Source organism: Micrasema longulum, unplaced genomic scaffold (assembly GCF_059751315.1).
Source record: "Micrasema longulum isolate JH-2025_06_02 unplaced genomic scaffold, ASM5975131v1 h1tg000047l, whole genome shotgun sequence".
Classification (NCBI taxonomy): domain Eukaryota; kingdom Metazoa; phylum Arthropoda; class Insecta; order Trichoptera; family Brachycentridae; genus Micrasema; species Micrasema longulum.
In genome coordinates, this window is record NW_028277254.1 from 290,302 (window position 1) to 301,262 (window position 10,961).

Here is a 10,961-nt window from a genome sequence, read left to right on the forward strand (position 1 = left end):
AAACATTATTGAGAAGGGAATATGGAAGTCTAGGCACTTACAGGGCTTGTGACCTGTCGTTGGCTGGTTTAAGTGGCCATTTTACACACTGTGTAACATTCACCATTCTGTCCATGTTTTAACATCCACATTTCCTGAAATCTTCCATCTGTTGACTTTTGTAAACCTGGTAAAAGAAGAAGTATACAAATTAGAAAATTGTTTTCAGGCGTTGCCTAGTAGGTGATTTTGTTCTGCCGGATGAATCTCACCCGCATAATAAAGGTTTCAGCTCTTTTACTTCACAAAAGTCAACAGATGGAAGAGTTGAGGAAATGTAGATGTTCAAACATGGGCAGAATGGATAATGTTACACAGTGTGTAAAGTGGCCACTTAAACCAGCCAGTGACAGGTCATAAGCCTTGTAAATGCCTAGACTTATATATTCCCTTCTCAATAATGTTTTCTCTCTCTATTAAAATAAATTTAAATATGAATAACTCCCTAGGGAGGAAATCCAGCCAGTCTGCAAGCATTTGGACATACTCAAACATTGTTAAATCTGTATGTTATTTTTAAATAACAATAAACTAAAAACTATTAAAACTATCATATCAGAAAATAAATTCAAAGTAGGTAAATACAAATAAAAAAAATTAACCCGAGAGCATTCTATTTTAATAAGTATTGCTGTGTTATTATTTTCGTTTTATTTCGTATAATTGTAATTTTTTTCTCATGCATATTCGAAATTATATAACTTCAAATTACTAAATAAATATAACAGTATAAGTTACTCTTCAAAAACAAGAGCCAGACTCTTTTTTGGAAAGTTACAGTTATAACGTTAAAAAATTATAAAATAAGATTGTAATAGAAAAAACAAACTTGTATCATTTATGAAGTATGTACACTGTTTTTTTTTAAATAAGACATTGATAACTATGCTTGTGTACCTACATAATATGCAATAATATACACTCAAGTTCAAGAAACGATATTGACAAATTCCTGCAAATGTATGCAGTAAGCTATTTTTGATATACGTATCATAAATAAAATATTTTGTGGGTTTTTGTTTACTCATACAATTTTTATACAGTACAAAGGTTACGAGTATCTTACAAATGGAAATAAAGTATGTTTCTTCTTTGTTTGTAGGCGTTTTCACCTTTCTACTGGAGTGTTCTAGCCTAATGAAAATAGACCGAAATATCGTTATAAAAGTATTAACCACTATCATAAACTTCTTATTTGCACCGAGTAGTGCATAGGTCACTGCGTCGGTACTCTACCGCCAAATAGTTCAATCAGTCCCTTAACTGAGCGGCTAGGCTGTTCATTAATTGCCAGCATTCAACTGAATGGGGTCAAACTAGTGAGTAATAAAGAGTTTTGATGGTATTAATATTTTTGAAGTCCGTCGTCATTCTATTGATAAAACCGAGAGGTTTGCTGGATTTGTTAACAATACATCAATGTGCTCGCGACATGAGAGTTTAATATCTAAATTAATGCTAAGATCCTTTATTGACGAAATTATTGAAAGGGAAGTATTTTTACAATGAAGTACAATGTATGATAGGTGCCCTAATATCGAAATTAGAGCAGAATGCAAGGCTGAGTTAAGCATTATCGACAAAATTAAGAAAGGTCTTTTGCGATGGTTCGGTCATGTGGAGCGAATGAATGATGAAAGAACGGCTAAAAAGATTTATGATGCGAATGTGTCTGGTTGTAGAAGTCGAGGAAGACCGAGAAAGACATGGCATGATCAAGTACAACAAATTCTTGAAAGTGGTCATGTGAAAAGTCGGAATAATCGACGTGCGTGCATGAGAAGATGTATGAATGTGAAGGAAGCAAAGGAAGTGTGCCAGGACAGAGTGGTGTGGCGTTCTATCCTCTCTGCCTACCCTTCTGGGGAAATGGCGTGATGGTTAGTTAGTTAGTTAGTTAGAAGTATTTTTTAGTTTATAGTTGAATTGTATAGGTTTTTTTCGTCGCGAGAAAGATATTATTTTACATTTATCTATGTTAAGTTGAAGACAATTGATGTCGCACTATTCATTAAAACAGTTAATATCGTGTTGAAAAAGAAGACAATCATTTGAGAAAAAAGCCAGAGTTTTGTATTTTGAAAAACATAGATAATATCATTTATCAAAATATTAAATAATAATGGAACAAGGTGGGCTCCTTGAGGTACTCCAGAAGTAAGTCTCTTTTAAGATAATAACTAGCGATATACTTCCGCCCCATTAGGAGCGGAAAGAAAATGATGATCCTAACCTAACCCGGTGGCTATGAAAAAATACGGATGTTTAAACATAGGCAAAATTGTGAATGTTACACAGTGTGTAAAGTGGCCACTTAAACCAGCCAATGACATATCATAAGCCCTGTAAATGCCTAGGCTTCCCATATATCCGTCTCTAAAATGTTCTCCATCCCTGCTGCAATTTGTTAATCTTAATTACTCCCGAGGAGTGGTGAAATCGAGTCTTTGGCTACAAACATTTGGACAAACTCAAAATATTGTAATAGAATATTTATTTATTTTATTTTTATTTAAATCTTCAAGTAGAAAGAATAAGTACTTTGGCAGACTTATTGCTTAAAGCAATATCTTACAGCCAACCAAAAAACAGACTGGTCAAAAGAAGAGTTGGTCGAAAATTTGTACTAAAAAACAAAATATGTATCAAAAAATACGTACATGAAAAAACCAAATTAAATTGTAAACTGGAGACAAGATCTGGACTTTTTCGGTGTAAGTCTTTCAAGATTTAAACAATCACTAATATAGACCAGATCTTGTCTTGAGGTGGTGATTATTTTTTATTTTTTTGTCCTAGCTTTCTTCATTTGTATTTTATTTCAATTGCCTGTATGTATTAAAAAGATTTGTGCTTGCTATTTTTTTAATGGACTTATTCCGTTAATAAATAAATAATAATAATTAAAAATAACAGTTGTTTTTTCAATGGGGAGATAAGGCTTGCACATATTTACTTAAATATAAGTGCATTATGTTATACATATTAAAGGATGAGGAATGTGGAATCAGGTAATTAGTTGTTTAATTTCATAAATTAATGCGCGATTGAATTGGATGTTGTTTTGGATTTTGTTTGGTTTTGTTTTTTTACGCGGAGTTGGAGGCAAAAATTGAAGGAGGCCAAGACTTTGGGCTGTAGCGTCACTTGGTATTTAAAAAGACATTGCTACAAGATTATTTCCTAGCAGTTAGAGAAGTCCATCGAAACCACTGATAATATAAAATAATTATTTCTACATTTAAAAAAATTATAAAAGTACCAGAAATTTTCTAATAATTCCTTTAGTACATACAGAATACAAAACATTTGTTTATATCCAGATAAATTAATTCAGGCCTTAGTGGGTGAAACGTAAACATTGACCTTGATAAAATTATGTGTATCATATCAGTTTTGACAGACGAATTCTCTTTTTATACTGAGTAAACGAATTATGTGGACTTGTTGAGAATTTCATGGCCGAATGCATAGAATTTCGTAGATAAGTTATTGCATACCATACTTGCATAATAATTTCTTTATCGATATAATTATCACTGAATAATTCATAAAATATAAAGCCTTATTTATCTATGTAAGGCTCTTGTAATATTTGATATAAATAAAAACACAGTAAAAGTGGTTAATCTTGAGTCAAATACCTTTTGATTTAAATTATTATTAAAAGTGATAATACTGAAATAACAAATAAGTTTTAGACTAATATTTTCACTACGTCGGTACCTACGAAGCTTTGTTAACTAGTCCTAAGTAGTTTTTTTTTATTTTTAATTGGGGTTGCTTATTTTTTGCCTTGCTAATTATGTACAAGAATTGTTATATTGGAATAGGCATGTTCATTCTAACTGCTCTATCTATTGTTTATTTATTTTTTTATTTTTTTTTTTATTTATTTCATTTTATTTGGGATTTTTACAGCTATTACATAAACAAAATAATTAGAAAAATCTTAACAATACTAAAGCCAATTAAAAAAATCCACTGTAAATATAATGACACATAATATATAAGAAAAGAAGTTTAGTAATTTTATTTGTGTGACGTTTGTATTCATGTGTATGTGAATGTGTGTATGCGTGAATGAATGAGGGAGAGGATACATGTGCGTGTGGGAATGAAAGAGGGAGAGGGTGCGTTTGTATGGGTGCGTAAGTATGAAAATAATATATTTGCTTAAAACTTGTAAATTGTATTAAAAATGGTACAATAAAGAGCTTAGTAAAAAGTTAGAAACCTTTTTGTTAAAATTCAAATGACGAAATGATATAAATTGTTTTTTTTTTATTTTTTTTAAGTATGTTAAATTTCAAAACCGTATTCTGAAGAAAAAAAAAGCATTTTATTTTTTAAATTTAACTGATACACATCGAATGAATAATGTGCGACGAGTCCTATACAATACAGTAGGTAATCACAAAATGCAGTAAATACGAATTGTGTGAGGATCTGGCGGAATAGTCGGCTGTGGACTTACTAAGGACTCCTCCGCATTTGCTTAATGAAGAGAAAACCACAGAAAACTCATTTATGAGAAGCCGGACTGACAGACAGACATCAACACAGACCCTATGTTCCACTTTGAAAGTGTGCGACATTTTGTATCCTATTTTTTATTTATTTCTACAACTATTTGCCTTTACTATTTTTACCATTTTAACTCGCGTGATAAGTTCTTATGACTTTTATTATTACTTGATTTTAACGTGGAATTTCATAAAGATTTTTAGTTCAGCCGAGATATTTATTTTATTTGCACTACTGTTCGGAGGGCCGATCACAGTTGTGAATTGCACAAAGCACCTTGGGATAAATTACATTTAATTTTAGTTTACATTTATATATCATACAAAAAAAAAAGTTGGATAGTGTTAATATGATTACTAACTAATAGCGAAAAAAATATTTATGCAAACCATAGAATTGAGAGTAATCCAGAAGGAGCGTAGAATCATAATTGAATACATCGGACTGTGTCCAAAAATCCCCCCACTATGCCCTACTTTTGCCGCGCGCATTCGTGATGTCGCCGCGTAATGTTGCACGATGGGAAAAAATATAATCACAACACAAATGTAAAGTAAAAAAAAAAAAAAAAACAATCAGTTTATTTCTCTAAATTTTACTGTGCACGCGGAAATATTGATTGATACAACAGAGTAAATATGTAAAGGGTCATTTAAAAAATGAACAATAAATTTAAAACAAATTATATTTTGCATAAAACGGATATTTTTATATCATGTTAAATAATGTTTGATGTTTTAAAGATAATGTCGGTCAAATGTCCACTACAGAGTTGTTTAATCCGAGATCCAATTTTCATTAGTTCTCTCATTAGATGAGCAAAGTAGGGTAAAAAAAATTACTACCCTGGCAACACCAACGAAATTTCTTGATTTATTCGACAATCTGACAGGTGGAAAAATAATTTATTTTTAAGTAATGTATTTGCTACTTACACATTCATTAGCTAATTACACGTGAAATGTGATCCCATCATGTTTCTTTAAGATCCTAGCAGTATGTCTACACTTTAAAAGGACACAACACGGCATAGTTGAATTCAAATCAGGAGTTGCGTACTGAGCGACGTCTACAAAGAAACTAATGAGTCAAAACGAAAAAATACTCATTTATGATTAGTTTAGTCGCCTTCTGTTTGATGCTCGTATGCGGTTTCTAGACTATTCTTAATTCTATGATACAAAATGTTAGTTTGTTTATAAACAATAAAACGTAAGTACACTTTCTTTTTTGAGAATCAGTTACCTTGCTATATTTTCATCTGTTTTAAGTTACACATTTAATATTGTATTTTTAATCACTATAAAAAATCATTACTTACCTTAGGAAACGTGTTATGGAACTGGTACTCCAGAAATTATTGCATACTGAATTCTATACATAATACACATCACAACACCTATCATAACTCATGACAAGCGGATACAACGCTCAAATCTGCGCGTTGGAAACATGATGTTCTATTTTTTAGACCATTTTTTGTTCGACTCTTCTAACACGGGTATTGTCATTCAATAGAAGAATCATAAATTCAATTTTCTTCCACGTCGAAGATAATTTGGCGCCGCCATTTTGATAATAATCTGATATTTCCGTCGGTTGATGTTCAAGAGATTTTACATAATATTATGCTACACTTAATTTGAATTTATTATTAAATCACTGTAAGTATGGGATTGTTACGGTACATGGCACATGACACCTTTTCTTACGGAGGTCAATAATGCGTTTTGGCAAACTCCGATCACATCAAATAATAATGCCATTCTGACAGGTAGGTAGGCTAAATATTTTTTAATGTTACATAATATAATATATTATTTAAATTCATAGTTAAATGGAGGATGGAGGCAGTATGTGGCTATGCTTTTTAGTTTGTTTTTTAAGATGTATCTCTGGATAATAATATCGACAAACTGCGATATACGAGGGGGTACCCAAAATAAACCGGACTAATATTGTGGTGGTGGACATAGTTTTTGCAGTACGGGATCTGCTGAGATAGGACCGTGTAGAGTAGAGTGTAGAGCTACTATTTATCAGTCAGAATCCCAAGTGTAGTTGCTGGAGAAGGTTGGTGTGAATTTTGTCGTAACTGTTATTTTGTGTGCTTGTCGTTTTTGTCATGGATGATCGAGCGCCCGGCCGAGAAGTTTTGCTTCCTGCTCGGGAAAACTGATACGAAAACTCTTAAAATGTTAACAACGGCTACAAACATGATGCTATTAGGAAAATTCAAGTGTTTGAATGGCTGTCCCATTTTAAAATATGTGAAATGTCAATTGATGACCAATCCCGCTCTGGCGTCCTTTGATGGCCGCAACCGACGTAAACCGCTACACACGTCTATCCTGGCATTCATTCCTAGCTTTTTCCACATTCATACATCTTGTCATGCATGCCCTTCGGTTCTGTCTGCTTTTGACATGACCAGAATTAAGCTTTTGATTTATCTGATCATGCCACGTCTTCCTTGGTCGTCCTCGTCTCTCTTCGCCATTCATTTTTGCCGTATATACTTGTTTGACCATTCTTTCGACGTCCAGTCGTTCATCATGACCAAACCTATTATCACTATTATATACAAATTCTCAATTTAGGCATATGCATATGCATGTTTTTCCTTCCCATTTTCGTTATCGCATTTAATATTATTTTATTAATAAAAATACAATATAAAAAATTTTAAAATCCGTTGCTCAATTTTGATTTAAAAAATTACAAATTTTCTAAAACGTTTTTTTTTTTATTATTATTATTATTTGATGTATTTTATAGGAACCTCATTTTATGGAATTACATAAATGTTTTTAGCTTAAAACTTTTATCAAATGCAAACATGCAAAATGTCCGATGTCTTGCAGGGTACCCGCTGGCACAGCACGGGTTTGAACTGTGTAACTCGGTTATAAGCTTAGACTATACCCTGTCTGCATAAACTATAAGTGCGAAAGCACTACAATTAATGATAATTATTTTTTTTAACCTTTAATTATGTTTTCATTCGGATTATATGCGTATTAAATATACATTTTATTATTTTTTTTATTTAGTTAATATAATTATACATTTTTACAATTTTCAAATTTCAATTTTCATATTTTTACAGGGTTTCTTTGAAATGCAGTAGTTTTAAGACGGCGTAGGCTCACAGTTTATTTAAAACGGTGTAGGCTCACAGTTTATTTAAAACGGTGAAGTTTTCCCGTTAAAATGTCTTGAATATAGAATTAAGGACTATTTTTAATTCTATGGCATTGAAGGTTACACCTGGTTATGCCACTGTTTCAGTTTAATTTGCTTCTCTGTTGTAGAAATACCTTAAGTTTTTGTGTTATTTTGTAACGACTAATGACTTCGTTCTGTTTAAAATTTCGAATTTTAAGATAGATGGACAAGGTCACGGGACTGCGCGGGTGTGAGGTAGGTGCAGACGGGCCGGGGAGATTTCATGCGTATATGCGTATGTACTTCTTCCGAGGGAGATCACAATACGAGTAGGTAGGTATTATGGATAAAAAATTTAAGTTAGGGCGAAGCGAGGTAAGGGAGTGCGGTTAGGCGTTTAATTTTTTACGTTAGCCGAAATATATTTTTTTTATTTACTTCTGCGCTTGGTGATTTAATTTTTGGTTTTTTTAAAAATGATTCAATTTATTTTTTTCAACTGTTTTAGGTGTTTCGGAAGGGTAACTTTTTTTAAACAGCAGTTACAATTTTTTTACCATCCATCTCACAGATCCCTCTTTGCGCTTCAATTTGTTTCCAAAAAAAGTATGATCGTTGTGATTTACCCTCATTCACCCAATCTAAGCCTCTACGACTTGTTTTTATTCCCTTAAACGAAAACATACATGAACGGATAGCGTTTTACCGACGTTGCTGAGGTTAAGAAAAAAAACAACGGAGCCGTTGTCAAGCATCACGGAAAACGGATGTTAATGTTTGAAATAATAATAATAATAATAATAATAATTAAAAAAATGGAATAAAATATTTGATAAGAACAATTGCTCCAATGGAGATAGGGCTTAAATAGGTTTTTTTTTTTAAATAACTTAAATGTTAGTCCGGTTTCTTTTGGGTACTCTCGTATTTTTGTTGTCTTTTGTTGCCTGGGACTCAATCGTAAAAAGAAGGTGAGAAAGATATTTATCAACATTAGAAAATAGAGTTCTTATTAGTATAAATTACATTTATGTTAAAATTTAATTACTGTAAATTTAAAAAAGAAAACGAATCGTTCATTTAAGAAGTTTAAAATCTGTCCTTGGAACTGAGCCCATTACAGGTGAAGTGAATCAACTGACAAAGTGGTCAAACTGTTGTATTCAACGTTATAACTCTATGATCTTTTTGCGTAATCATTTTTACTAAATTGTTTTGAGATAATCGGACTTAAGGTGTGCAAAGAATCTTACAGAATTAAATTTTTTGAAGTACCTACATTATGAATACTATATAATCTAACTTCAATATTTTATTATTTGAAAACATTAATTATTTTTAATAAATTAACATATTATTAGATCTGCATGCGTATCTCAAAATCGGACATTTCCGTTTATCTCGCTGTTGCCATAGAATTAAGAATAGTCCAGAAACCACATACGCACATCAAACAGAAGGCGACTAAACTACTCATAAATGAGTAGTTTTACGTTTGATCCATTAGTTTCTTTGTAGGCGTCGCTCAGTACGCAACTCCTGATTTGAACTCAACTATGCCGTGTTGTGTCCTTTTAAAGTGTAGAAATACTGCTAGGATGTTAAAGAAACAGGATAGAATCACATTTCATGTGTAATTAACAAATGAATGTGTATCTAGCAAATGCATTACTTAAAAATTGAATTATTTTTCCATTTGTCAGATTGTCGAAGAAACAAAATGGAAATTTCGTTAGTGTTGCCAGGGTAGTAATTTTTTTTTACCCTACGATCATCTAATGATAGAACCAATAAAAATTGAACATCGGATTAAACAACTCTGTGGTGGAAATTTGACCAACATTGTCTTTAAAACATAAAATATTACTCAACATGATATAAAAATATCCGTTTTATGTAAAATAAAATTTGTTAAATGACCCTTTACTTATTTACTCTGTTGTGTCAATCAATGTTTCCGCGTGCACAATAAAATTTTAGAGAAATTAACAGATTGCTTTTTTTTACCTTACATTTCTGTTATAATCATATGTTTTCCTATCGTGCAACATTACGCGACGACATCACGAATGCGCGCGGCGAAAGTGGAGCATAGTGGGGGGATTTATGGACACAGTCCGATGTATTCAAATATGATTTTACGCTCCTTCTGGACTATTCCTAATTCTATGGCTGTTGCTTTGGGCTAGCAACACTAAGAACCAGGAAAAAAAGGTTTCGGATTATACTGAATTCAGAAATGTGATATAAGCAACGAGTTTACTTCACCTTTAAAATGTCAGTTAGTTCACTTTACCTACAATCTGCAATGGGCTCAATTTATAGAATATGCACTTGATCAACTAAGATATTTTTTACAAATAATTCATGTACCTAATAATGATAATTTATTACCATTAAGATAGTACGTTACAACTACGGGTTGTATTGGAGACTTGAGGCTGGAGACTCGAGGAAATTTCGAATCTCGGGTTTTCAATAGAGACTCTCGATATGCTAGTAGTATCAAAATTTCTAGACCAGCAGTATGATTCTAAACGATCTCTAGGGGGTAGAGAACGGGTTTTCAGTACGTAATTTACATTAAACGTAATTTAGAATTTAAAGAAAAAAACACGCGCCAGGTCAAAACTGCCATTTTCAGATTAGATTGAGGCTGGATCAGTTCGCCAGCTTGAATGTATGCTAAAGCTGCACATATTTTCTCTTAGCTCTCTCTGGGTACGTATTCTGATGGGAAATCAAAATTCTTCCATTTTGTCTACAAAGTAAAATGAAGTTTTCTATTTGAAAAATATAACATGTTTACATTTTGTTTACTAAACATGTTCAATTACCGGTAACCGACGATAATACTTTGAATTTTCATACAAATATACACACTTTCGTACCTAAATTGCTATTGGCCATTGTGATCTGTGTTTGGTGATGCACTATTTTTTTATACGAATTATCGTTAGTATTGAATAGTCTCAAAGTTTTGAGAATTGGTCTCCGAGTCACGTCTTAGTCTAGAGACTCAAATTTGTGGCAAGACTGGAAGCCTAAGTTACAACATATTTACCATAATATTTTTTTTTTAATTATTCAGATAACAAATAAAAATACAATATTACTACTAAATACATTTTTTACATGAATTAAATACATATATTTACATTAACGTTTCCCATTACGTAAAAGAAATAAACAATTCTTGTGTACATAATGGGGAGTGACGTCTTACA